Below are 25,745 nucleotides of genomic sequence, written 5' to 3'. Positions count from 1 at the left end.
GCAGCTGGGGGTAGGGGGGGATCCGGCCAGAAGGGCCTGGAGCTGCAGCAGTGGAGGGGGTGGGGAGGGGAGAGTCACCCAAGGCACCTCCCTTGGCCCAGGTCAGGCAGTTGAGATAGTTGTATCCAAGGCCTGTGGGAGAGAAACAGATCCATAAAGTTGTCGGACTGGTTTGTCCAGAATGCGGAGAACAGGAAACACAAGGTACAGAGGCCAAGGAAAGAGGGTCAAGTAGTGAGGGTTGTCCAGAGTCAAAAGGCTCCCAAAAGATCTGGAAACAAGGGCAGCCAGCACTGGTGGGCCACAGGGAACCAAGGCCGAGGAGGGTTCACCCAGGGCTGTTTCCTGGGTGCAGAAGGTGGTCAACGGGCCAACTGTGAGGGAGCCAGGGGCCAAGGAGCCAGTAAATGTGAAAAGTAAAAGACTAGGGTTTCTGGAAACAAGAGAGTGATGCCCGCAAAGAGGGTACCACTCTTGAGTGACAAGCATGAATTAGTGATGAGCTCAGGCCAATGCGAGAAGCATGGGCAAGACTGAACAAAGGCTGAAGCTAGCCTCATACATTGACAGTCTCTTTGACCAAGCTAGTCAGGCTCCTCTGAGCCCTCTGCCCCTTCTGTCTCTGTCCTGGTAGATTCCAGTTTTAGCAAGAATCCTACTAAGGCAGTTTAGCCAGGATCCCCCACCCTCCATCGTTGGTCACCTTGCACATCTGACCAAATCCTCACCCTCCTAGTGCAGCATCCCCCACATGTTATCTGATCACCCTAGCCTGACTTCAGCAAGAATTCTGTTAGGTCTGTTAACAAAGAACTACCCTACCCTCTCATAAATTCTCCATCCATCCACCCTTCCGCCTACTATACTCCCTGGCTGTAAATTCCCACTTTTCCCTGTAATATTTGGTGTTGAGCCCAATCCCTCTCCCTTACTGCAAAACCCCATTGTTATAGTCTTTATACCTATCATGACAGTCCTGAAGAAAGTCTACCTTACTGTGTTCACAGTGTCAGAATAATATTTTTTTTTTCCTTTAACAATATGGAGCTCTAAGTCTTCCTGGACCTGGAGTGTGAGAACAACTGGGGCTGGCATTTGGGGCTGGATGCTGCCCTCCCCTAAGAAGCCCCAGGGACAGATCCTGTCTGCCTGGCCCAGAAGTAAAGGGCTGAAACCAACTACAGGGTAGCCAGACATCAGGGAGGTCACCTGGAGAGGAAACAGAGTCTCTTTGCAGCAATGGTCACTCAGTGGGCAATCGGAGCCTTTCCTTAGAGCAGCTGGAGGCTGCAGCCGGGAGGCCTGGAAAGAGCTGGGTTCTGAGCACAGCTTGAGTGGGCACCCCAGACTGGGGATCAAAACACACCCAAAGCTGAAAGTCACACCATGGCCTGAACTGGAGCAGGGTGTGTGGGGTCCAGTTGCCCCTCCATGGGAGACCAAATCTGAAGCTGGTACGATCATATTCCTTACTCCCACCTGCCACTTTCCAATAAGCCTGAGTTTCCCACGGTGCCTTGGGGGGCTTCTGATGCATAATTGCAGACCCTGCCTTAGGACTGTGTCCAGGGATATGCTGCTGCCCTCGGCCCTCCCAGGCTCACCACCCGGACCTCAGGGTATGGATTGAAGAGATTCAGGGAACACTCATGCAATTCCAACTGCTGTTTGAGGGCCCGTCCCCTGAGTATCAGGACAACACATTCCTCAAAGCTTTTTTTCTTTTTTAAGCTTTTTGGGCCCTGCAAAATAGACTGGCCCAGGCCCCAGTAGTTAGTACCGGTAGACAGGGAAAACCCAGAGAGGGGGAGGTTCATCAACCATTTTCTCGGAGTCAACCTTTGCTCAGTCCCACAGCGTGACTTCTCCCCAAACCTTACCCATGCACTAAAGCCTGGCCTCAGCTCTCCCAAATTCCAGGGGAACACAGACAGGCAGCACCAGGAATGCACCTCTGACTAGGATCCCAAAGGCCCCACCACCACAGCTCACAGCCACTAGGCACAGGTGGACAGAGCCCAAGAAGGCAGAGGCCGGTCCCTCCAGCCATCCAGCTGATGGACATCAGGGCTCCAGGAACTTCTCTCTGGCTGCTGAGTGAGGGAGACAGAATAGACCTCCAGAAGCCTGCCCAGGCCCATCGTATCTCAGATTACCAGGCCTGCTGCCTCCTAAGAGAAAATCACAGCCCTGCCCAGCCCCGCCCAGCCCCACTGGATCCCCACCAGGCCCAAGAATGGAGGAAGTGGGGTTCCCAGAACCCGCAGCTGGTGAGCACTTGGCTGAGAGCTGTCAGAGTCATGGCAGCAGTCCCAAAACAGAGTATATCAGCCTAACTCAAGAGCTGCACATACTGCATCTCAAACCTGAAGTGTGTATGCTTCACAGTAACTCCACCAGGAACAGGGAGGGCAGATTCTTCTCACTTTACAGATGAAAAACCCAAGTCCAAGAAAGGGAGGAAAAAAATTCAAAGGCTTGTCTAGGTCACTCAGCTACAAAGTAGGTACAACTCGAAAGCTGGTCTCATCACTGTCCACTCTATGTGATGGACAACATTCTTCACTGGTACATTTAACCAGCAAAGGCACTGACTGTTTCCCACTGGCCAGGTCAGACCCTTTGCTAGTCCAACATACCACTTTCCTGTCTGAACCAAAAAAACATGCTGTTAAAGGAGAAAACAGATGTTGACACATTATGAATTACCCCCATTGCTACAATGAAGATAAGACAAACCAGGAATGTTGGCATTGACTTAGCCCAAAGACTTTCAAAAAACTTGTGTATGTAGTCCCCTGAGCACTCTAATGACCAGCCAAAAACAAGACCATTGCTGTAGACCACCATTACCTCTCCCTGTATTCCTGATAGGAAAACAGAAGCCCTGAAAAAGGAGGAAACATGCCTAAAGATAGTTAACCACAAGCAGAAGAACCTGAGGTCTCACCACCTCCACCAGTGTTTCCTGGCGCTGCTGGAAGTCACCAGGGACACAGCAGGCAATAAAGCACAAAAGCAGGGTCCAAAGTGTAGCCGGCTCTTGGACACCCTGCAAGGGTGGCCCAGGTGGGAAAATTCAATTAACAGAGGGGTTCCACCCACTTCACAGGCCAGAGAACCACCTCAACCCCACATCCAAGCCTGATCTCCATGTGACTCCATCCTTTAGGTAACGTCACCAGTTTACCTTTCCACACCCCGAGGCCTGCAAGCTCAGCCTTGGAATCTCATTGGTGGAAGGGGAAGGGCAAGGCCTATAGGGGTATTTCTGCCTGCTCCTGCTTCCAAGAAAGTTGGCTGCCCCTACTCACCACATACAGAATATGTGGAAGACAAGAAATCCAAGGATTGATGTGTCAGGGCAGAGACAGGGAGCAGGAGCCTGCTTCCCATCCCATAGGTAATACCATCCCTCCTTAAAGGCCACAGGATCCAGCAGCAGGAAACAGGGATCCTGGAACCCAGTTCACAGCCTCGAGTGCCAGGCAAGGAGCTAAACAAGTGCTTAATGAGAATCTCTGGCTAGGGTCTCTGCACCAGTCCTTGGGCTCACAAACTGATGACTGAATAAATGAATAAGCAAAAGAAGAACCCAAGGAACTCAAAATAACTTGTCCAGGGTCAGAGGAACAAGTTGCTTCTGCAGACCACCTCTTACTATGCTAATAAGCATTTTTGTTCACCATACCTCTGCCCTTCAAATGTGGCACCTCAACTCATCTCTAACCTAAATGACATTTCTTTGACTAATTCATGATTGATGTTCCTGGTGACAGAAGCAAAGGACACTCAAATCTAGACCTTGGAAATAAGTTACAGAGATAACGTATTGCACAGTGTTGGGCAGGTGGCAGGTATCAGTGCTGTTCCCCAAATGTTTCCAGTCCTCTTTTGCTCCCCACCCTGCAGGGAAGTATGGCCATATATGACTGCTTTGGCTACTGAAATGCCACTTCTAGGTGGAAGCTTTAAGAGCCAGGGTGAGATTCACGGTGCTCCCTGTCTCCAGGTGCAAATGACCAAGAACGTTCCAATTAATCAGCATGGGTCCCATGGTGAGAACAACAGAAAGCAGATATGCGATGGATGTGGTGTGAGTAAGAAATAATCCTTCATTGCTTTAGGCCTCTGAGATTTTAGGATTGTTACCACGGCAAACCCTGATCTATCTAGACAGCTACAGGCAATGACTCACTCCCCAATCTTCTGTGCATGGTAGTGCTGGTCTTCCCATTCCCTGGCCTTAGGGAGATAAAAGCTACATTGCCAGTCAACCAGCAGGGGTTCAGAGACACCTGCTTTGTGCCCAGACAGATGAGATGCCTTCAGAAGCAGAGAATATAAGGGAACATGCACTGAAGAATTTACTAGCTCCTCTGTGGGCCAGGCTCTTCAGTGTACCAATCAACTTGAATCACCCTGAAAGGATGCTTTATCTAATTTATCTAATTAGATATGAGAAAACCCAGTTTACATTCAGACCTTAAGCAAGTTACTCGGTGACTACTCTGGGCCACGGTTTCACCATCTGTAAAGTGGGACATTAACATTACCCACTGTACTGTGTTGTTTCAAGGATTAAATGAATGAATACAAATAAAGTTTCTTAGATAGTATGTGATATGTCTCAATGAACACTAAGTCTTAATAAACATGATTACTACACATTTAAACATTCCATGTAATTGCTATAAGCTTGTTCGTAACTCTTCCAGTTTTTAAATCCGGCAAAGGTTTCCCAGGACTGGCACAATGGCATTTTGTAAGCATTGCCAAGCTGAATTCTGTCTCGGTAAAAGTTGAAGTCAAATCCCTTAGCACAAGGTAACCTAGCGTGAGGCCTCAGGAAATGCTTCCACAACCCAGAGCGTCCAGAACTCCCAGTTTCCCAGCCTCTATGGAAACTTCACTACCACCAGGACCTACAGGGCAGAGCTCCCTCCCCTCCCCCATGGAGAATGTGTTCTGTCCTCCCACTCCCAAATGTGGGATGAGAGGGATGGGAGGCACCTTCACCCGCCCTCAGAGATTTGCACAGCTACCCAGCTGGTAAAGGATGGAACTTTCCTAAGCAGTCAACCCTTCTGTGGTTCCTTCGTTTCCCTGCCCTTTCTTGCTAGAGGCAGCTACAAACCTCAGGACACACCAGTGGGCTTGAACTCAGGTGCCTGAACAGTGCTGCTAAGCTGAGGTTAAGTTCAGATTAATAAACACTACAGAGCATCTACTACATGTCCAGCCTAGGTTCTAAGACCTCATAGAACTGACAGCCAATCAGGGAGCTGTGAGCCTAGAACAGTGCTTGTAACAACGCCTGGCACCCCACAGATTCTCAACCACACTTTGTTGAATGAACTGAAGACCATCTTTAGTGGTTCAAACAGTGGAGTTCAGAGATGTGAGGACGCAGGAAGACAGGAGGGGAAATCCATCTAGTAGCCTGGGCTTCCAAGGCCTGACCCCCAGACATCATGGATCCTCAAGATAAGACAAAGCTTGGAGATAGCAGAGAGAGGAGCAGGAAGGACATGTGGGGCCATCACAGAGGAGTATGTGTTTCATTCTGAGGATGCTTGGAGGATCCCTGGAAACAAGGGCACTCGGCCTTCCACAGGGCTTTACTGAACGACAGAGGTGATGTAGGGGTGCTGGGGTGCTCTGATGACCAAGGCGCCAGCTTTCGCTTCACCAACAGGGTAGGGTGACCCAAGCACTCTGCAGGCACTAAGTTCCTGTACCTTGAGGTCAAGGGAAGGGTAAAGCTTACCCTGAAGGGTTTGGCAAGCAGCTCCACCCACTTTTATCAACAGGAGGGCAACCCTCTTCTCAGAAGAGGGGAGGAATCCTATGGAGCTGACTGTGGTTCAGAGAGCACACCTGCACAGGCTCCAGTGCAATGCCCTGCACTCAGGGCCCAGGTTGACTTGATGCCCCTGGACCCCACCACCAGGGACAGCCTGGGAAGTGGTACACTGCTGCGGGATCCAGCTGCCAGGCCAGCACCGGGGCCAGTCGCTTCCCCACGACTCCCAACAGCACTGACTGCTTCCAGCCAGAGACCAACTTCGTGTTCCCCCGGATTCGTGTCCCAGCGGTCCCGATGCACAAGTCCCTACACAAATACACGCACACACCCTACCTACCAATACCACCACCCCTACCGGGAAGGAGCAGCGGCCCGGGACGGACGAACTCCACAGCCACAGACCCAACTCGACCGAAGTTCCAGTTATATCAGGAGTTGGGTTTGCTCCCAAGCACAACCCCAAACGACCAACACGGAGAAGCAGGATCACCACCTACTCAAACTCCGGCCGCCCCAAATCCGTGACGGGCAGAATGGGACTTAGGGCCAGGGTGGGCGACTGGGAGCACACTTGCGGCGGGGCAGGGGAGGGGACCGCCCTCCCCGGTCGGCGCCACCCTCCACCCTCTAGCCCGAGCTCCGGGCGGCCGAGGGTCCGTGGCGGAACCGAAAGGAGTGCCCATCCCAAGGCTCGCGTCAGGGGAGGGGAGCAGAACCCAGGACCACGGCGATCTGATCCCTCCCTCCCCGAGTGCTCCCACCACGCCCGCCCCAGCAGGCACCCGTCCGGCAACGCGGACAGGGCGAGGGCGACAGAACCCCGAGCGCCAGCCGGGTCGACCGCTGCGGCTCTCACTCCGCTCGGCGCCCGAGTTCGGTTCAGCGGGGTCCGGACCAAGGCCTCAGCCCGTCGCGGGCGATCTGAGCAGACAAAGCCAGCGCTGGCCGCCGGGCCGCCCCGGGGCAGGAGCGAGGGCGCAGGAGGGACCGACCCTGGACCAGGGGATCAGTCCTTGTCCCCAGAGGGCGCTGGGGGGAGCAGGGGAGGATCGGCTTCAGACAATGAGGGGGGCAGGGCCCGACGCTCCAGCGGGGGCTCGGCGCTCTACTCACCCGGGCGCGGTGGCGGCGGCGGCGGCGGCGACAGCAGCGACGCGGCCGGGCTCGGCCAAGGAAGTTAGAGCAAGTTCGGCGGCGCGCGGCGGTAGGGCGCGACTCAGGCCGTCCGAGCGCGGGGGCGGGGCGCGGAGGGCGGGGCCGGGGGCGCGGCGCCGGGTGGCTGCTGAGAAAGGGGCGCCTCTTCCCTGGGCCGCCCTGCGCGGCACCGCCCTCCGCGCCCCGCCCCCGCCGATAGCCCCGCCCCCGCCGATAGCCCCGCCCCGCCCCGCCCCGCCCGGCCTTCCAGTCCGCGCCCGTGCTGAGCCCGCGCCGGGGCCCCTTCGAACCGCTCTGGGCGGGGCGGGAGGCGAAGGCGGCCCTGGCCGGCGCTCGCTGGTTGGGTTCGTGGCTCAGGCCTAGTGGGGACCTGCACCCCACGTTTGAGGCCTCCGCAATATGCGGACGCCACGTCGGCGTTGTCACTGACCGGACCGGAACCCAGGCTTGAGAAGCGCGAGTTGTGGGGGCCGCGGGGTACGACGAGGGTGACTGGGTAGAGAGGTGAGCCAGGGTTAGAAAAAAATGGCTGAATTAGAAATATGAAAGGCGTTCTTGCCGGGCCCCAGAAGCTGGGAGTGGGGGTAGGATTCCAACCTAGAGTAGTAAATTAACGTTTATTTCTTCACACACCCACTGGCAGGTAAAGACTGGCTCCTGGTAGCCCTGGTGCTAAAAATACTGGGCTTTCTTTGGATCACCTGCCGAGATTTGTTCCTCACCTTCATCCTGAGAAGATGGCTGAGAGGGTTCTTGAGGGGGAAGGGGGAACTAGAGGTACAGCCTGTGGTAGATAGGGATTCACAATGCCCACTGGGCTCTGGTGTTAAAAAGGCTGACCTCTGGGGTCTCAACGCACCTGTCTGAAAAATGAGACCCAGGCACCGCCACTAAGCCTGGAACTCATTCAGTGGGGAAGGACTAGGCGATTTGTTCTGCTGGACAGCAGGAAATTCGAATCTATTATAACTGGGCCAAGAGACTGGCTGCACCACATTGTAGTAAAAGCAACCAACAGGTTAAGTGCACTGTAAGGAGGAGATCTTGTAAAGGAACTGTTGGGTCCATTCCCAGTTTTTTCTTATTAAGGGGGATGCAGCCAGCCTCTGACACCCAGACAGCTCAGAGACCTCCTTGGAGAACTGCCCATCTGTTCATCTAGAGCAGATAGTGGGTGTTTGAGTGCCGGGCCCTGATTTGATGCTGAGGATACAGCTGTAAATAAGACAGCTGAAGCCTTTTACTCCATAAAGCTGATTTTTGGTGGTGGAGACATAATTGCAAGTTGAAGTAAATGCTGGGAGAAGAACAAGGGACTGGGTTAGAAAACAGGAGCCATTCATTCTTTAGGTGGAGCCAGCAGGAAAAATGTCTTTGAGGAGTTGACGTTGGAATTGAAGTCAAGAGAATGAGGAGATAGCATTGGGAAAAGGAAGGCAGAGACATTCCAAATCAAGAACAGCTTGCACCAAGGTCCTGAGAAAGGTAAGCTGTGAATGTGACAAGGAGCTAGGGAGAAAACAAACAAACAGTATGGCCAAAATGCGGAGCCTGGGAAAGAGAACCAGGATGATATGGAGAGGTGGGCGGGGACCAAGACATGTAAGACTGTGTCTAGGTTGGAGACCTGTTATTAAACCATTGAAGGGTTTTATGCAGAAGGCTAATGTATTCTGATCTTTTACTGTGTTAAGAATAAATTGGGTAGGTGACAGGCAAAAATGAAAGCAAGGAGACAATTAGACTCTTATGGCAGCCCTGGCCCGAACTAATGGTGGTTTGGACCAAACTGATGGTCACACTAAGATCAGTAGTTGAAAGATGCTATTTTGGACATGGACATCAATAGGATGGATGTGGGGGAGGCAATGGAGAAACCAAAGAGAACTTTCAAGTTTTCGGCTGGAGTAAGTGGGTGACCAGTGCCTCATTTATTGGATAGGGTAGCCTGGAGGAAAGAGACTACAAGTCAGGCAGGCACGTCAAGAATTCTGTGTTCATGTTGAGTTTGAGATGCCATCAGAGATCCAGTTCAGTTGTCCAGTCACTACACACCCAGAAGAGAGGCCTGGGCTGGAGGTCAGGCTTTGAGAGACATCATTTTAAAGATGATAAGTGCGTTGGGATCTGAGGGAGTCACCTAGGCCAAAGAGGTAGATGCAGAAGAGGTTGGGGTTCAAGAGAGACCCAGAGGAGTCTGAAGAGCCAGAGCAAAAAAGAAGACTGAAAAAGACTTCTTTTTCAGAAGGCTGGGGAAGCGAAAGGAGAACCAGAGAACGCTATATCCCAGAGACTGACAAAGCAGTGTTTCCAGAAAAGAGTGGTCAGCTGTGGTAGATGCTGCTCACAGATCAGATAAAATGAAGAAAGGGAAGGAGCCTTTGATTCTGGCAACATGAAAGTTGTTGGTGCACATGATAAGGGCAGTGTTCCTGGAGTGGTGGGGTGGCTGCCAGACCATGGTAGAGCTGTCGTGTTTGGACAGCTTATCCAACAGGGAACACAGAACTGGGAGAGATCTAGAAGGAATGTGGAATCATAGGAGGCTTTGGCAGAGAATGCTGGATGACCCTAACAGCCATTCTCCCCCATTTCCTTTATTATAGACTTTCCAGTTCTAGCTGGCCACATAGCTTCCTTGAATAAAAGCAAGTTTCTAGGACTCCCTCAGGGCTCTGCATGAACACACGACTCAGTTCTAGCCAACAGGAAGTAAATGGAGGTGACCATGTGCAATACAGGATAAGTAGCCTTAAAGGGAGGTGGTGTGCTGTCCTCAGCCATTGTTTTCTCCTGCCCAGTGGAATATGTTCGCAGGCTTATTCATTGCTGAAGTGGAAGCCATGTGTTGAGGATGTTAGAGTAACAAGTTTTTGGGTTTCTGATGTTTAGGGATCTGCTGTATCTACTCTGGGCTACCTACTTCATCCTTTGTTTTCCAGTGCTTATAGCCATATCTAATTTTAATTTTTGTTAGGATATAAAGGGTTTTGTTAAAATATGGAAAGGACTAGAACAGCCTTGCAGAGTGATGGGAATGATGCAGGAGAGATGGCAGGAGTGATGGTTCAGAAGAAGCGGTAGAAGGAGATGGGATGTGGGCAGGAATGGTGCTGTCCCCTCTGGAAAGGGATGCCCCCACTGTTATTAAGGGGGATGTGGAGGCAGAGAATATGTTTCCAGTGAAAGTTGGGAGTGGAAAGGTGATCATCCACACCTGACGATTTCTGCTTAACCTTGGATGATGAAGAAGGGCATGAGCCTAGAACAAGGAGAGAGTAAAGTCAACTTTGTGAATCATGGGCCCGATGATGTTAGAGGTCCTGCCAGCCTGAGCAGCCTCAGAGACAGCTGCTTCCTGGCACAGTTGGCCACACTGCTGCAGGGCAGGAAGGGGTTGAGGGAAGTGCCCACAAAGCCAGCAAGGCCACCACCCCTCCCCCACCAGGCCTCACTGACAGTTACTGTGACACTCGCCTGCCATTCCCAGCTGCCCTTTGAGACCCACCAAGCTTTACCTGACCCAATTTTACAATAATTTGTTGTGGCTTTCAGAGAGCATCAGGGACACTCAAAACAGAGCAGGCCCATTTTCTTTTCCTTTTTTAAAAACTAAAAGGAATCACAGTGGTTATCATTTTGAAATGTACAGAAATATCAAATCACTATGTTGTGCACCAAGAACTGACAGTGTTGTAGGTCAATTATATACTTCAAAAGCAAACTCACAGAAAAAGGAGATCAGATTTGTGGTTACCAGAGGTGGGGCCTGGGGAGGAGGGGGAATTGGATGAAGATTGTCAAAAGGTACAAACTTCTAGTTGTGAGATAAAGTACTAGGAATGTAATTAACACTGCTGTATGTTACATTTGAAAGTCGTTCAGAGAGTAAATCCTGAGTTCTCATCACAAGGAAAAAAATTTTATTTTGTATCTCTTAATGTATGAGTTGATGGTTGTTCACTAAACTTATTGTGGTAATCATTTTATAATATTTGCAGATAAAATCATTTTACCGTATACTTTGAACTTATACAGTGCCATATGTCAGTTACATCTCAATAGAACTGAAAGAAGGAAAAAAAAGTACCATGTAACCTAAAGCAGAAGAATGGAGATATGGACAGTCCCAACTCATAAAAGGGCTGTATTATAAACAGTGATTTAATTTCCGGGCTAGCCCCTAGAACTGTAATTGCCAAGAATATAACTGAATTATTGCACCTACTGCAAGCCTGAGGTATAGATTATGGGAACAGAAAATAGTACAAGGAGGGGTAAAAGAAAGAAGCTGAGAGTATTTTCTTCTTCTGGACCTGGAGTGACTATAAAATTTAAATGGAGGAACTTGGCTTTACCATCCTCTGACTTCCTCCTTTAACCCCCACTCCTCCCCGCCCCCCCCTTCCCAGTCTGGTCCTTGTCCCAGTGCTGCTTTTGCTCACCCTGGGCTCCACTCTAGCACTTCTGTGTGTGTGTGTACAAGACAAAGAGGTGGGGGATAAAGGGAAACACCTTGAATATAAGAGGGACTTGGTGTCCAAGTGTTTCTAATTCTCAGCCTCTTGATCTTGAGCAAAATATTTTCCGTCTCTGAGCCCTACTTTTCTTATTTGTGAAGTCAAGGTAGCAGAACCCACCTCACAAGCTTATAGTAAGAATCAAATGAAATAATGTTTGTAAAGCATCCTATAAGCTAGAAGAAACTCTGTTTTCTGGGAAAGATGCCTTATTAGGGCCAGACGACCAAGGATCCTCACTTTAGTCAGGATGTTTTGGTTGGAAGTGACAAAATCCTACCCAAACTAGCTTAGGCCAAAGGAGGGAAAATTATTAGAAGGATAGTCAAGTCATTCACAAAATCAAAAGAAGAACTTGAAACCAGATCAATTCTGGATACTAGGGGCTGACCATGCGGGATACACAGACCAGGAGCCCTTTTCTCTCTGTCTCTCCTAGTGCACAGAGCTTGCCCCATGTTGGAGATGTGACTCCAAATAACTCTACACTCTAGGAATCCCAAGGAAGGCCTCTAACTGGCCAAACTCTGGTCATGTGCCCACTCTTGAGCCAATCACTGTGGCAAGGGAGAGAGGTTTCCCTACTTCCACCAGGTATAGGTCAACATGTACATCCCTGTGGTCAGTAGAGCAACATCTTTGCCAAAGAAGAGGTGGTGGGTACAGGACCAGGATAATTCGTGGCAGAGTTTTATAGTATATATATGCCTAGTGTTCCTTAGGCCCTAAGCAGTCACTGAATGGTTTTAGGCAAAATAGTAACATTATTACACTTGTGCTTTTAGAAGATCTGTAAGGCTGCAGTAGGATTGGAGGGAGCAAAATATTAAAATAGGTTAGAAGGAACCTGTACAGTAGTTCAAAAAATTGATAATGAGGAAATGATAAGAGGTGAACAGATTCCAAATATATTTAGGTGGTAGAACTGAGGGGTGGCTAATAGAATGGTGACTAATAGGATTCTGGCTGCATGGACAGTCATGCTATTTACTGAGACCAGGAATCCAAGTGACTGTGTGTTTGGTGAGGGGGTCACAACTTGGACCTCTTCCATTTGAGAGATCTCTGGATAGAGAAAAGATGTTCAGATTGCTGTTTGAAGTTCAGGAGAGACATCTAAGCAACATTACATATTTGAGAGCTGTATTAATCAGAACTTGTGTTCGGTTCCTGTAACATCAACCCAACCACACTGCTTTAACTAAATGGTGTTTGTTGCTCTTTGCTGCTCTATTGAAGACTCTGATATAACGCCAAGTTTGAAGGTAAGCAGAGCAAGACTGGTCATTCAGGGCCAGGTCTGCCCTGTCGGTTTGCTCTGGCTCTCCTTACTGGGAAACTTGCATCCTCAGAGTCAGCTGTGGTCATACAATGGCTGCTGCAACGCCAGCTTCCCACCTGCAATCCGCATATGCAGGAGGAAGAGCAGAAAGGATGAAGCAGCAGCGCCAGTGTTAAGGAAAGCAACCTTTCCCCAGAAATCCCCACTGCCTGCTGCTTATGACTCATTGGCCAAGTCTGGTCACATGGCAGTCCTTAGCTCCAAGAGAGGCTGGGAAATGTAATTTAAAAAAATAAGTCCCGAGCCTGTTTAACAGAAAGAAAAGGAGAATGGTTCTTGAGAGAGCGGCACAGAGATGGTGATTAATAACTGTGAAAGTAGAGGAAATTACCCTGGGACTGGGAGTTGAGAAGGGAGAATAACCGAGGCCGAATCCCGATGAACATGGAGACAACCAGAAAGAGAAAAAGAAGAGGGATTAATTAACCTGAAAAAGAGCAGTCAGCAAGGCAGGTGCAAAGCCAGAAGGGTGGTATGTATACAAGTCGAGGGAAATGAGGGTTTCAGGAAGGAAGGAGTGGCTCCCAGTTTCCAGTGATGCAAGGAGGACTGCAAGACAAGGCTGAGGAGTAACCACAGGGTCAGTAGCTTCAGAGAGCTGGGTTAGTGGAGTAGTTGAGTCAAAAGTGGGCTGGAAAAAAAAAAAAAAAAAGTGGGCTGGAGACTAAATGAGGTTCAGGGTGAGATCGTTAGCTGGAAGATGATGAGGGTAAGAGGCTGAGGGAGAGGTTTGTTTGGATTTTTTAAGAAGAGAGAGACTTGAAGATGTTTAAATGATGCAGGAAAGACAGTAGAAGAGAGATTGAAGAGTCTGAAGGAAAAGAGATGATGCTTGCTGGAGAAGGTGGGAGGGACTGGGATTCAGGACAAGTGGGCAACCAAAAACTGGAGGACAGATGGGGCTCCATGGAGACAAGAGGATGGGGGGATAGCTGAGTGGGATGCAGATGTTTGTGGGTTTAGTGGGGGTCCCTGAGTGAAAGCAGCCTTTTTTTTTTTTTTTTCTTCTGAAAAACAGGAGAAATAGGTCACCTGTTAAAAGAAAGTGGCTGTTTGGTGGGATCCAGGGATTTTTAGAGTAACTTAGTAGAAAATGAGAGAAGCTTTTGAGGAAGGCAGGCAGGAAAGTTTGAGGGTAGTGAACCAGAGTCAGAGTCACAGCTCAAGTGAGACAGCCTTCATCCGTCCTCAGCGACTGGGGTATGTCCCGGTGTAGAGAGCAGAGACAGGAGAATTGATCAAAGTTTGGAGGGAGTTGCTGGAAAGGCATAACAGAAAACAATGGTACAGAGGGTCGAAGACAATCGAAGAGAAAGCACTGAAATGTTGTATCAGGAGTTGTGGGTGTTGGGGGAGAGAAGTGATAGCTGGAAGGGCCAGTAGATGGAGAGAAAGGAGAAGATGGGAGTGGAGCTGGAGGGCCCTCATTGACTACAAAAGACAGGAGTGGTGGCTCGAGGCTACGGTCAGACAGAGGGAGGTATCCACTCAGAGGGAGGTATCCACTGGAGGGAATGATTGCGCTGGAATGAAGGAATCAGTGACCCTTGGAGTGAGGAAGTCAGGGTCAAGTATGGCAGGACTCAGGTGAGTTGGGCACTAACATCTTTCACTCTGAGCTGTCTTGAATTAAGGTTGCCTTTCTTGAAAAGATCAGGGAGCCATGGAGAAAGGTTAACAGAAAAAGTAATTTCTTAGCCTGTCACCCAATGCCTCCCCAAATATCTTTTTTAAAGAATTTGTAAATTTTCAAGGGTTTCTTACTCCTATATGCAACTGCCACCTCGGCTGTGGGTCTTCTCTCCTCAGACAGTATCCCTACCAGACTATAGAGATTTGTGGTAGGAACACAGTGGAGCATACTTTAATGATGGAGGCCAGGATTGTCATAGATGATGGTGACGAGGAGTCCTGCCTATCTCACCTTAGTTGTCCAACCTATAAACTGAGGGTGGGAGAAAGGGGACAGTTGTTTAGTAGGTAACCTCCCAGGGCCCTTCCAGCCTTGACTGCCTGTGAGTCAACCCTACTGTAGTTTCTCCAAATGGGAGAAGACAGTTTTGCCAAAGCAGGAAGGTCCAGATGTTGCCAGTAAGACGTCAGAGGGAGAGTGCCAATCAGCGAGATTAAGAGCAAGATCAACCCCAGCTTTGCCCCTGAAAGCTGTCCACTAGGGGAACTGTGGACTGTGTGCAAATGTGAAAATCACTTGACAGTGAAGAATGATTCCTTCTGAAATAATCTCATGTGAACTGACTTTCACAAAGCTGTGCATTTGTGAAACAACGTGGAAGGGTAGGCTCAGAGTGAGTCACTCACCCCATAACACATAGAACCAGAACTGTTAGCTTTATGTCCAGACCTTTCTGTCTCAATCTTCCACCCCAGTCCTGGAGAGTCATGATCACATGGATTTGGGGATTCACTGAGACCTGCAACCCCTATGCTCAGGCTCTGCCAGGAGGGACCCTTGATAGGAACCCCAGGGAAGGGGACAAAGAGGCACCTGCCCCACCTGCCTGAAGCAGAGCAGAGCAGAGGTGGATGCTGTACCCATCACAAGCGCTTCTGCCTGGCCGACCGCCTCACAGCTCTGGGGACTTTTCCCTGGTTCCATGGGAGAAGCTGGCTGTCCCTGGGGAGCAGTGCGTGCTCGCTGCTGCCACGTGCTCACACTGCCATCTAGGGGCAGCCAGCTGAACTGACTTTACGAACCATTGCTCTGTGTGTTGGGGCAGGAGAAAAGGGCTTTCTGTCGGGTCTGATGCTGCTTCCTTCTGGGGCACTAGTTCTTCTGGCTCCCCTCTCCTAGTTACCCACTGAGACAGAGCCATGCACCTCCTCCTCTGAGTATCCGGATCTCTCTTCCCTGTAAATGTTTCTTCTCTTCCCTGCTTCCACCGTCTCCACAGGCTCTCTGAGATTTCTGTTGCTCATGTGACTTTAGATACCTTCCATGCACTGGCCACACTTCATGTTTATCACCAGACTTGCCCTCTCTCATGAGCCCCAGCCCCAATCTAGAAAGAGGATTTGATTCCATGCTCCCCTCCCCCCAGGCCTTGAGAAGTTCATGTCACTGAACATTGTGCAGAGGCTCAACAAGCCTGGTCCCCATAACCACATCTGAGCAGGTCCTTGTAACCACGGCTTTGACCACAGGCCTTCTTCACACTCGGTGATCCAGTCTGTCACCTCTAGTTCAGGGGTGGCTGCACAGCCAGCCCTTCAGGACCCAGTGTTGGAATCTTCCCTTCAGGACCTAGTGTTGGGATCTGTTGAATTGCTTCTAGCCAGAGGAAGCTGCCTCACCCAGAGTTCTTAGACCCAGAGTTCGCCAAACCCTCTTACCTCATTTCTGGACAAGTGATGAGTGATCCTGACTCTGGCCTCCCCATGGGGGTCAGATGAAGCCAGAGTTCAGTTTGAGTTCAATTTCTCCCTCCACCCTGTCCTGCTTCCCTTACTTCCTGCAAACAGGTCTCTGGATCAGCTTCTGTTTCCAGTGCACTCGGCCACAGCACATGTTATCACCGCAACTCAGAACTTCTGCCCATTCCCTTTGTGTGTTTGTGTGAGAATACAGAAGGAAGAAACCAGCCAGCCCCACCACTCAGCCAGGTCCTTCAGAAGAATGGGCCTGGATGTTCCCATGTCACCAGCTTCCAGAGTGTCACTCACACTCTGGCCCTGGTGTCTCCCTTTGTTTCTCCTGCTCCAGCTACTTCTGGCCAACTGGTCCCCAGTTTCCTTGGGGGGGCTCTGTCTGCTGCTCTCTGAGTCTTCAGCCCTTGCCCTCTTCCTTTTTCAGAGAGGCACATTTGTGTACCCCAAGAGTGAGAAGCTGATTACCTTGGTTAACTGTCACCCTCTACATCACTTCTTGGACAAAACTTTTGTGCTAGTTTTGCAGGTTGGTCTGCCTTGCATACCTGACCAGTCCATGGGGTCCTAACTCAGAGTCCAGGACCCACCCCTGGTCCAGCCACTCTGTCCAGGACAGTTTTGGGGTACAGAGCTCTATTGAGGGGACTCCAGTGGAGCTGCTGCGTGAGAGCCCCAGGAGAGGGCAGTGATGCATGGCAGATGAGTGCATAGTGTCTCTCCGGTGTGCTGCTAGGGCTGCTGACTCAGATAAAAATGAACAAAGTTAGATCTCCACATTAGCATTTGTAACCAGTCTGAGTAAGAGTGTGCAGATCCGGTTTTGTGATGATTATAGTCTTATTGGTCAATTTTTAAAGGTGTTTAAAACATTTATGAGACTGAATCATCAGAATTGGGAAGAGTGTCATTGATTACACTTAACTTCAAATGTTCAGGGCAATATACTTTGTTAAAATTATAAAAGGTCAATTTGTTAACTGTGAGAATTTGTTGTTATTTAGTCGCTAAGTCATGTCTGATTCTTGGTGACCCCATGGACTGAAGCATGCTAGGCTTCCCTGTCCTTCACTGCCTCCCATATTTTGCTCAGAAAAGTCCTTCACTACCTCTGGGATTTTGAGCAAAATCCCGGAGGCAGTGAAGGACAGGGAAGCCTGACATGCGACAGTCCTTGTGGTTGCAAAGAGTCAGACATAGTATATGAATATTTAAAGAAATGTTAACTGTTTCAGTTTTCCCATGTTGCATGTGAGACAATGTGTGGAGCTGGCTGTGTTTCTCTGTGTACACAGAGTTCCTTGGGCTTTAAAGAGTAAGCTGTGGGGAGCCCAAGGGGTGCTGAGGGTCCGTTCAGGGAGCAGGACACTCACTGTCTGTGCACCTGCGGGTGAGAAGGTGTCTGTCCAGTGCTCTGCCCCACGGCCCAGCTGAGGCCAGTGAAGGGGGCTGACCCTGTGCACTAAGGTAAGGGATTCACTGCTGTGCCCCCCAGCCCTCACCCAACACAGGCCTGAAGTTGATTCAAGGTTCTTTTGAATCATGAATGTTGGGGAAGAGATGAGTGCCAGATCAGGGCAGCTGAGGTCTCTGCCTGGCGGGCTTGTCAAAGGCTTCCTGCTTGAAAGGGCAAGCCGCACAGCCCACCCCAGGAGCTGGCTATGTCTTTAGGCCCAGCTCCCCAGTCCCTCCGGCCCCCAGGGCCCTGGCCGCCTCCTCCTCTTGAGTGTGGGCGGTGCCAGGATAAGGGCCTGGCAGCAGGCTAGTCTTCTCTCCCCCTAAACAGGCACAATCAGAAAGGGCACAGGGAAGGCCTAGTGCCAACTGGATCCACTGACAGGCAGAGCAGCTCTCCCAAGTGCTTGTCTGAATTTGCATTCCTCCCCAGGCCTCCACTACCCTTGCAGGCCCATTGGGCTTCCCCAGCCATACTGATTCTATACAATTTAATGTGCCCTGAGCTTCATGCCACATCTATAACCCTCTCTGAGGGGCTGAGGGTGAGGGCGCAAAAAACTTTTGGTCAGTAAATCAGATACAGAGGTTTACTAAGTAGATAGGATAATACTATTTTTATTACTTTATTAAAAAATATTTAATTAGTTAATACATTCACATGTATTAAAGTTCTAAAGGGCTTTGAAACGGACCTTTTCTTCTCACCTGTGTCCCCAGCCACCAGTACCCTATTCCTCGAGGCAAATACTGTTACTGGTTGTTCATGTATTTTCCTATCAGTATGTTATAGAAGACACTGTTGGTTGAGTCCTCAAATCCATTCTGTTTTCTTTTTCTAGGGATAGAGTCACCAAAATTTGGCAAGGTATAAACCCATCCATGAGAAAGACTACATTCTCCCAGCCACTCTTACAGGTAAGCATAAGCATACCTCACTTTACTGAGCTTTGCTTTGTTTATGTGTGTGTGTGTGTGTGTGTGTGTGTGTGTGTGTTTACACATTAAAGGTTTGTAGTAATTCTTCATCAAGCAAGTTTATAGGCACCATTTTTTTCAACAGTATTTGTTCACTTTGTGTCTCTGTGTCACATTTTGGTAATTCTCATAATATTTTAAACTTTCATCATTCTTAATTTTGCTATGGCAATCTGTGATCAGTTATCTCTGATGCTACTACTATTGCATAAAGATTATGACTTGCAGAAGGCTCGGATGATAGCGTTTTTAGCAACAAACTTTTAAAATTAAGGTATGTACATTATTTTCTTAGACATAATACTACTGAACACTTAACAAATTACAGTATAGTCTAAACATTACTTTTATATGCACTGGGAAACCAAAAAAATTCATATGACTGGCTTTTTTTAAAATTTTGCTTTTATTTACTTTATTGCAGTAATCTGAAACTGAACCCATGATATCTCCGAGGAATGCATGTGCAGCCCTTAATCCTGGCCAGTGGGATGTGAGTAAAAGTGATATGTGCTTCCTCTAGGTCATACTTTAAGGGAAAGAAGTACGTTTAGCCTTTGACAAAATTCAACATCCTTTCATGATAGGATTAAGTATGATTAAGTGTGGAAGGATCTGTTCCATACAACAGATTAAGTATGGAAGCATTGTTCCTCAACATAACAAAGGCCATATGTGATAAACCCACAGCTAATATCATACTCAATAGTGTAAAGTTAAAAACCTTTCCTCCTAGGATCAGGAATAAGACAAGGATGCCCACTACCACCATTTCTATTCAACATAGAACTGGAGGTCTTAGTCATATCAATTAGGCAGGAAAAAATAAATAAATAAAAGACATCCAATCAAAATTTCATCGAAATGAAATCTGTTTACAGATCACATGATATAGAGAACTCTGAAGGCCACCCCAAAACTGCTAGAACTAATAAATGAATTTAGTAAAGTTGCAGATATAAAATCAATATATAAAAATCAATTGCATTTCTATACACTAACAAGCTATCTGAAAGAGCAAGAAAGCAATCTAAGCTTTCTAAGTTAATAGATAGCTAAGTTAATAGACATCTATCACTGGAGAAGGAAATGGCAACCCAATCCACTATTCTTACCTGGAAAATCCCATGGACAGAGGTGCTTGGCAGGCTATAGTTCATGGGGTCACAAAGAGTCAGACACAACTGAGTGACTGAGCACACAGTAGACATCTATAAGCATATTCCACACAACAGCTACAGAATACATTCTTCTCAAGTGCCTAGGAAACGCTCTGGGCACTTACTTGGCTGCATCATGTCTTAGTTGCAGCACATGGCATGCAGGCTTAGATTCTGTGTGGCATGTGGGATCTTAGTTCCCCAACCAGAAATCAAACTCACAGCCCCTGCATTGCAAGGTGTATTCTTAGCCATTGGACCAGGGAAGTCTCCCTAAAAAACATTCCTAAGTATAGACCATATGTTAGGCAATCACATAAATCTTTAAAAATTAAAATAATTGAAACCATACAAAAGCTTATTCTCTGATCACAGTGGAATGAAATTAGAAATCATTAACAGAAGGAAATTTGAGGAATTCACAATTATGTGGATATTACGCTTCCCTGGTAGCTTGGACAATAAAGAATCTGCCTGCAGTACAGGAGACCTGGGTTGGGAAGATCCCCTGGAGGGGAATGGCAACCCACTCCAGTATTCTTGCCTGGAAAATCCCATGAACAGAGGAGCCTGGTGGGTCTCATGGGTCCATGGGGTCTCAAAGAGTCAGACATGCCTGAGTGACTAGCACACAAACAACATACTCCTAAATAACTAAAAGGTCAAAGATGAAATCAAAAAGGATATTAGGAAATATTTTGAGATGAATGAAAACAAAAACACCACATACCAAAGTTTGTGCAACCAACACAGTGCTTAGATGGAAAATTATAGCTGTAACCATCTATATTTTAAAAAAAGGAAGATCACAAATCAATAAGCTAACCTTGTACCTCAAGATGCTAAAAAAGAAAAGCAAACTAAACCCAACACAAACAGAAGGAAGGAAATAATAGAGATTAGTGCCAAAATAAATGAAATAAAAATGTAGAAAAAAATGTAAAGAGGAAATCAACAAAACCAAAAGCTGATTCTTTAAAAGGATCAACAAAATTGATAAATCTTTAGCTAGACTAGTAAAAAAAAAAAAGACTCAGTTTATTAAAATCATCAATAAAAAGGGCCATTATTTTATTTTCAGAAATAAAAAAGATTATAGCAAAAAAGAAAGCAATCTCACTTACAATAGCATCCAAATAATTAAATAAATAAAATATTTAGGAATAAACTGAACCAAGGAGGTAAAAGACCTGTACACTGAGAACTATGAGACACTGATGAAAGAGACTAAAGAAGATACAAGAAATAAAAAGGGACGGAAAAGAAGACACAAATAAATGGAAAGATATTCCATGTTCTTGGATTGGAAGAACTAATATTGTGAAAATGTCCATCCTACCTAAAGGAATTTACAGACTCAGTGCAATCCCTATCAAATTTCTAATGGCATTTTTAGGAAAACTTTTAGGGAAACCTATCCTAAAACCCTAAATAGCCAAAGAAATCCTTAAAAAGAACAAATCTAGAGGCATCACACTTCCTGATTTTCCACTATAGGGAACGTTTTATGCAAAGATGGGCACAATTAGAGACAGAAATGGTATGGACCTAACAGAAGCAGAGATATTAAGAAGACGTAGCAAGAATACACAGAAGAACTATACAAAAAAGATCTTCATGACCCAGATAACCACGATGGTGTGATCACTCACCTAGAGCCAGACATCCTGGAGTGTGAAGTCAATTGTGCCTTAGGAAGCATCGCTACGAACAAAGCTAGTGGAGGTGATGGAATTCCAGCTGAGCTATTTAAAATCTTAAAAGATGATGCTCTGAACGTGCTGCACTCAATATGCCAGTAAATTTGGAAAATTCAGCAGTGGCCACAGGACCGGAAAAGGTCAGTTTTCATTCCAGTCCCAAAGAAAGGCAATGCCAAAGAATGCTCAAACTACCACACAGTTGCACTTATCTCACATGCTAGCAAAATAATGCTCAAAATTCTCCAAGCCAGGTTTCAACAGTGTGTGAACTTCCAGATGTTCAAACTGGATTTAGAAAAGGCAGAGGAACCAGAGATCAAATTGCCAACATCTGTTGGATCATTGAAAAAGCAAGAGTGTTCCAGAAAAACATCTGCTTTATTGACTATGCTAAAGCCTTTGGCTGTGGTGATCACAACAAACTGTGGGAAATTCTTCAAGAGATGGAAATACCAGACCACCTGACCTGCCTCCTGAGAAATCTATATGCAGGTCAAGAAGCAACAGTTAGAACTGGACATGGAACAACAGACTAGTTCCAGATCAGGAAAGGAGTACGTCAAGGCTGTATATTGTTACCCTGCTTATTTAACTTATATGCAAAGTACATCATGTGAAATGCCAGGCTAGATGAAGCACAAGCTGGAATCAAGATTGCTGGGAGAAATATCAATAACCTCAGATATGCAGATGACACCACCCTTATGGCAGAAAGCGTAGAGGAACTAAAGAGCCTCTTGATGAAAGTGAAAAAGGAAAGTGAAAAAGTTGGCTTAAGCTCAACATTCAGAAAACTAAGATCATGGCATCTTGTCCCATCACTTCATTGGAAGTAGATGGGGAAACAGTGGAAACAGTGGCTGACTTTATTTTTGGGGGCTCCAAAATCACTGCAGATGGTGACTGCAGCCATGAAATTAAAAGACGCTTGCTCCTTGCAAGCAAAGCTGTGACCAACCTAGACAGCACATTAAGCATTAGAGACATTACTGTGCCAACAAAGGTCAGTCTAATTCAAAGCTTTGGTTTTTCCATTAGTCATGTATGGATGCAAGAGCTGAACTATAAAGAAAGCTGAGCGCCAAAGAATTGCTGCTTTTGGACTGTGGTGTTGGAGAAGACTCTTGAGAGTCCCTTGGACAGCAAGGAGATCCAACCAATCCATCCTAAAGGAAATCAGTCCTGAATATTCGTTGGAAGGACTGATGTTGAAACTGAAACTCCAATACTTTGGCCACCTGATGAGAAGAACTGACTCATTGGAAAAGACCCTGATGCTGGGAAAGATTGAAGGCGGGAGGAGAAGGGGATGACAGAGGATGAGATGGTTGGATGTCATCACCGACTCAAATGGACATGATTTTGAGTAAGCTCCAGAAGTTGGTGATGGACAGGGAAGCCTGGCATGCTGCAGTCCATGGGGTCCCCAAGAATCAGACATGACTGAGTGACTGAACTGATGGACTGAATGTTTGTTATGATCCACACAAAGGCTTTCACGTAGTCAATGAAAAGGAAAGATGTTTTTCTGGAATTCCCTTGCTTTCTCTATGATCCAATGGATGTTGGCAATTTGATCTCTGGTTCCTTTGCCTCTTCTAAACCTAGCTTGTACATCTGGAAGTTCTCAGTTTACGTATTGCTGAAGCCTAGCTTGAAGGATTTTGAGCATAAAATGAGTTCAATTGTACAATAGTTTGAACATACTTTGGCACTGCCCTTTTTTGGGATCAGAATAAAACTGACCTCTTCCAGTCCTGTGGCCATGAGCAAAAGGTTTCATAGCCCCAGCTCTGGGGGCTTAATTCAGAGCTCTTTTGTCTCCATCAAAATGTTGGTACTGACCTGTTTGGGGTCCTGTAGCATCATATTTCTGTAACTCTGTTTTACCCCATAAAGTGAGGAGTAGGATCAAGATTTTAACTCATTGAGTCTATGCTGGGAGCATTTTGAGTAGGAGATGGAACCAGCATGTCTTGCTGGATGTAGAGAGTAGTTTGAGGTGTTATTTGTTGGAAAGAAGCTCTGCCAGGAGAGGAATTTCCAGGGACCTGGCCTCTGCCTCTGGCTACTCCATGACCTCTCCCATTCTAAGTATGGCTGGACCAGCCCTGAGCTTGTACTTGTTTAATGAGAAACTTCTCTCATCAACTCTTTGGTTCCTTTGAAACAAGAAAGATAGGATAAGTGCTCATTTCTTTTTTTTCTTTCCCAGGTTTTATAATGAATTAATTTCTAAAAAATGAATTAATTTCTTTTCATCCAAAGACTTTTTTAATTTTAATTTTTTTAGATTTAAAAATTTTTTTAAAGGATTGTTGTGAACTTATGAATTTAAACATATCTTATATGTTTTAATCCATCTTAACTAAAGATGCTCATGTTGTCCCATCTTTTGTAAGAAAGAACCCTTCATGGTGGATCTTGTAGATCTTTCTTTCTACAAGCCTTCGGTGGTTTGGGGGCACTTGCTTGATAACTGATATGACAAGATATTCCAGGTCATCTTGTACACATTCTCTGCCCTAAGCTTGTAATCAGCCATTTCTCCAATGTTGGAAGATGACAGTGTGGACTTATCTGACTCTTAGAAGAGATTCTTCATGTTTCTGGACTGAACAACATAGTAATTAGGGCATGGGTGTCTCTTGTCTAACTCTCAAACAGATACTCTGTTCAAGGCTTAAGATATAGATGGGGAAAATTCCTTATACTTCTCTAACATGTCACAGCTGTTTCTCAATTTAAGGCAGTGGTTTTCCACCTTGCTGCATACTAGAACCCCGTAGGAATCTTTTTTAAAAAATACTGGATCCATCCTGGATGCACACCCAGAGGTTCTGGTTTAACTGGATGAGGATGTGACCTGGGCGTTAGTTTTAAAAATGGAAGCAACTGGATGGTGCACAACCCTGGCTGCACAGTTTAACATTCCATATGTGTTTTTACACTTTACTTCGTATGTATGAAGCTTTAAACATTACTGTTGGGCAATCTTAAAATTTTATGTAAATTGTGTGCTACTGAGTATAGCCTTGGGAAGCTTGATTTTTACCTAAGGTTGTTTTTATGCATCCCAGTTGATGCTTACACCCCTGGTTCATTCATCCCAACTATTATATTAACAGCTTATTAAAACCTTACTTCCACACCATCATTTTCTGCTCTCTTTTACTGAAAAATTCATGAGCAGTTAGTTGTTCAGGTCAAAGATCTTGGAGTCATCCTTGACTCCTCTTTTTTTTTTTATAATATCCCAAATTTATTCATTTGGAAATCCCCTTAGCTCCATCTTCAAGCTTCAAATGTATCTGACAATTTCTCACCACCTCTACTGCTACCACCAGCTTCCAGTGATCATTATCTTTTGCTTGGATTATTGCAGTAGCATCCTAAGTGGTCTCCATGGCTCATCTTCTATAATTGATCATTGCAACGCAATCAGAATAATGTAAGTCAGATCATTCCTCTTCTCAAAACCCTCCAATAGATTCCCATCTCTCAGTAAAATTCAGAAGTTTTACCATGGTCTGCCAGAACATGGTGTACATTTCCACCATCTATCTCACCACCTTGTCATCTTGTTACCAAGGCCAAGGTCATACTGCTTGCCTCATGCCAGGCCAATAAATCGAGAGAGGGATTGTTGGGGCAAGGAATAGCAACTTTATTCAGAAAGCCAGCAGACTAAGAAGATGGTGAACTAGTGTCCCAAAAACCATATTACCTGAGTTAGAATTTGGGGCTTCTAAAAGGAGAGGCAGGTGGCTGGTTGTTGCATACTTTTTGATGCAGGGATCCTTTATGATTGCCACAGTCCACATGGGTGTGGTTACAGTGTTCCTGTAAACCTCCAAGAAGACAGTTGCTATTTCCTGTTCTTCAACTTTTTAAAAGTCAGAGCCTTGAGATTGGACTATTCTGTGTTTTTCAGGCTATAGGCAACACTCGTTCACAAAGGTGCAGCACCAGCGTGACTAAGCACGGGCAAAGAGCACAGGAGTTGGAGCTAAAGCAGTAGATCCAATAATGAGTCAGGGTTTTTTTTCTCTCTCAGACAGTCTCATCTACCTCTGCCCCCTCATTTATGTTGTTATAGCCACACTTGCTTTCTTTTTATTTCTTGACTATAACAATCCCATCCCCACCTTTGGGCCTTTGGATTTGCTGTTTCCTCATTGATGTGAGAAGGGTAATGCTTTTGAGAAATCAGCGTATTGAGGAAGAGAACAAAGAACC

General features: G+C 46.8%; 1 protein-coding gene and 1 long non-coding RNA gene across 4 annotated transcripts in view; one reads left to right on the top strand and one right to left on the bottom strand.

The window, feature by feature from the left end:
* TSPAN14 (tetraspanin 14) overlaps positions 1-7,040 on the bottom strand; it is a 52,922-nt gene extending 45,882 nt beyond the window's left edge. Inside the window, exon 1 of the mRNA XM_061161944.1 lies at positions 6,923-7,040. The gene's annotated coding sequence lies outside the window, so the exon portion shown is untranslated. The remainder of the gene's footprint in view (positions 1-6,922) is intronic.
* A 186-nt stretch (positions 7,041-7,226) lies between these two features.
* The window catches only part of LOC133070154 (uncharacterized), a 25,236-nt gene continuing 6,717 nt past the window's right edge, over positions 7,227-25,745 (top strand). Inside the window, exons 1-4 of one of the 3 annotated variants that reach the window (XR_009696085.1) lie at positions 7,227-7,441; positions 8,315-8,449; positions 18,508-18,583; positions 19,068-19,136. This is a non-coding gene — a long non-coding RNA (uncharacterized LOC133070154). Of the gene's footprint in view, positions 7,469-8,314; positions 8,450-18,507; positions 18,584-19,067; positions 19,137-25,745 lie in introns of all 3 variants that reach the window. The other 2 variants (XR_009696083.1, XR_009696084.1) reach the window with 2 other exon arrangements.

This window comes from Dama dama, chromosome 15, assembly GCF_033118175.1.
Source record: "Dama dama isolate Ldn47 chromosome 15, ASM3311817v1, whole genome shotgun sequence".
Classification (NCBI taxonomy): Eukaryota; Metazoa; Chordata; class Mammalia; order Artiodactyla; family Cervidae; genus Dama; species Dama dama.
Note: the sequence above shows the minus strand (reverse complement) of the source record. Positions and strands in the feature narration are given on the sequence as shown.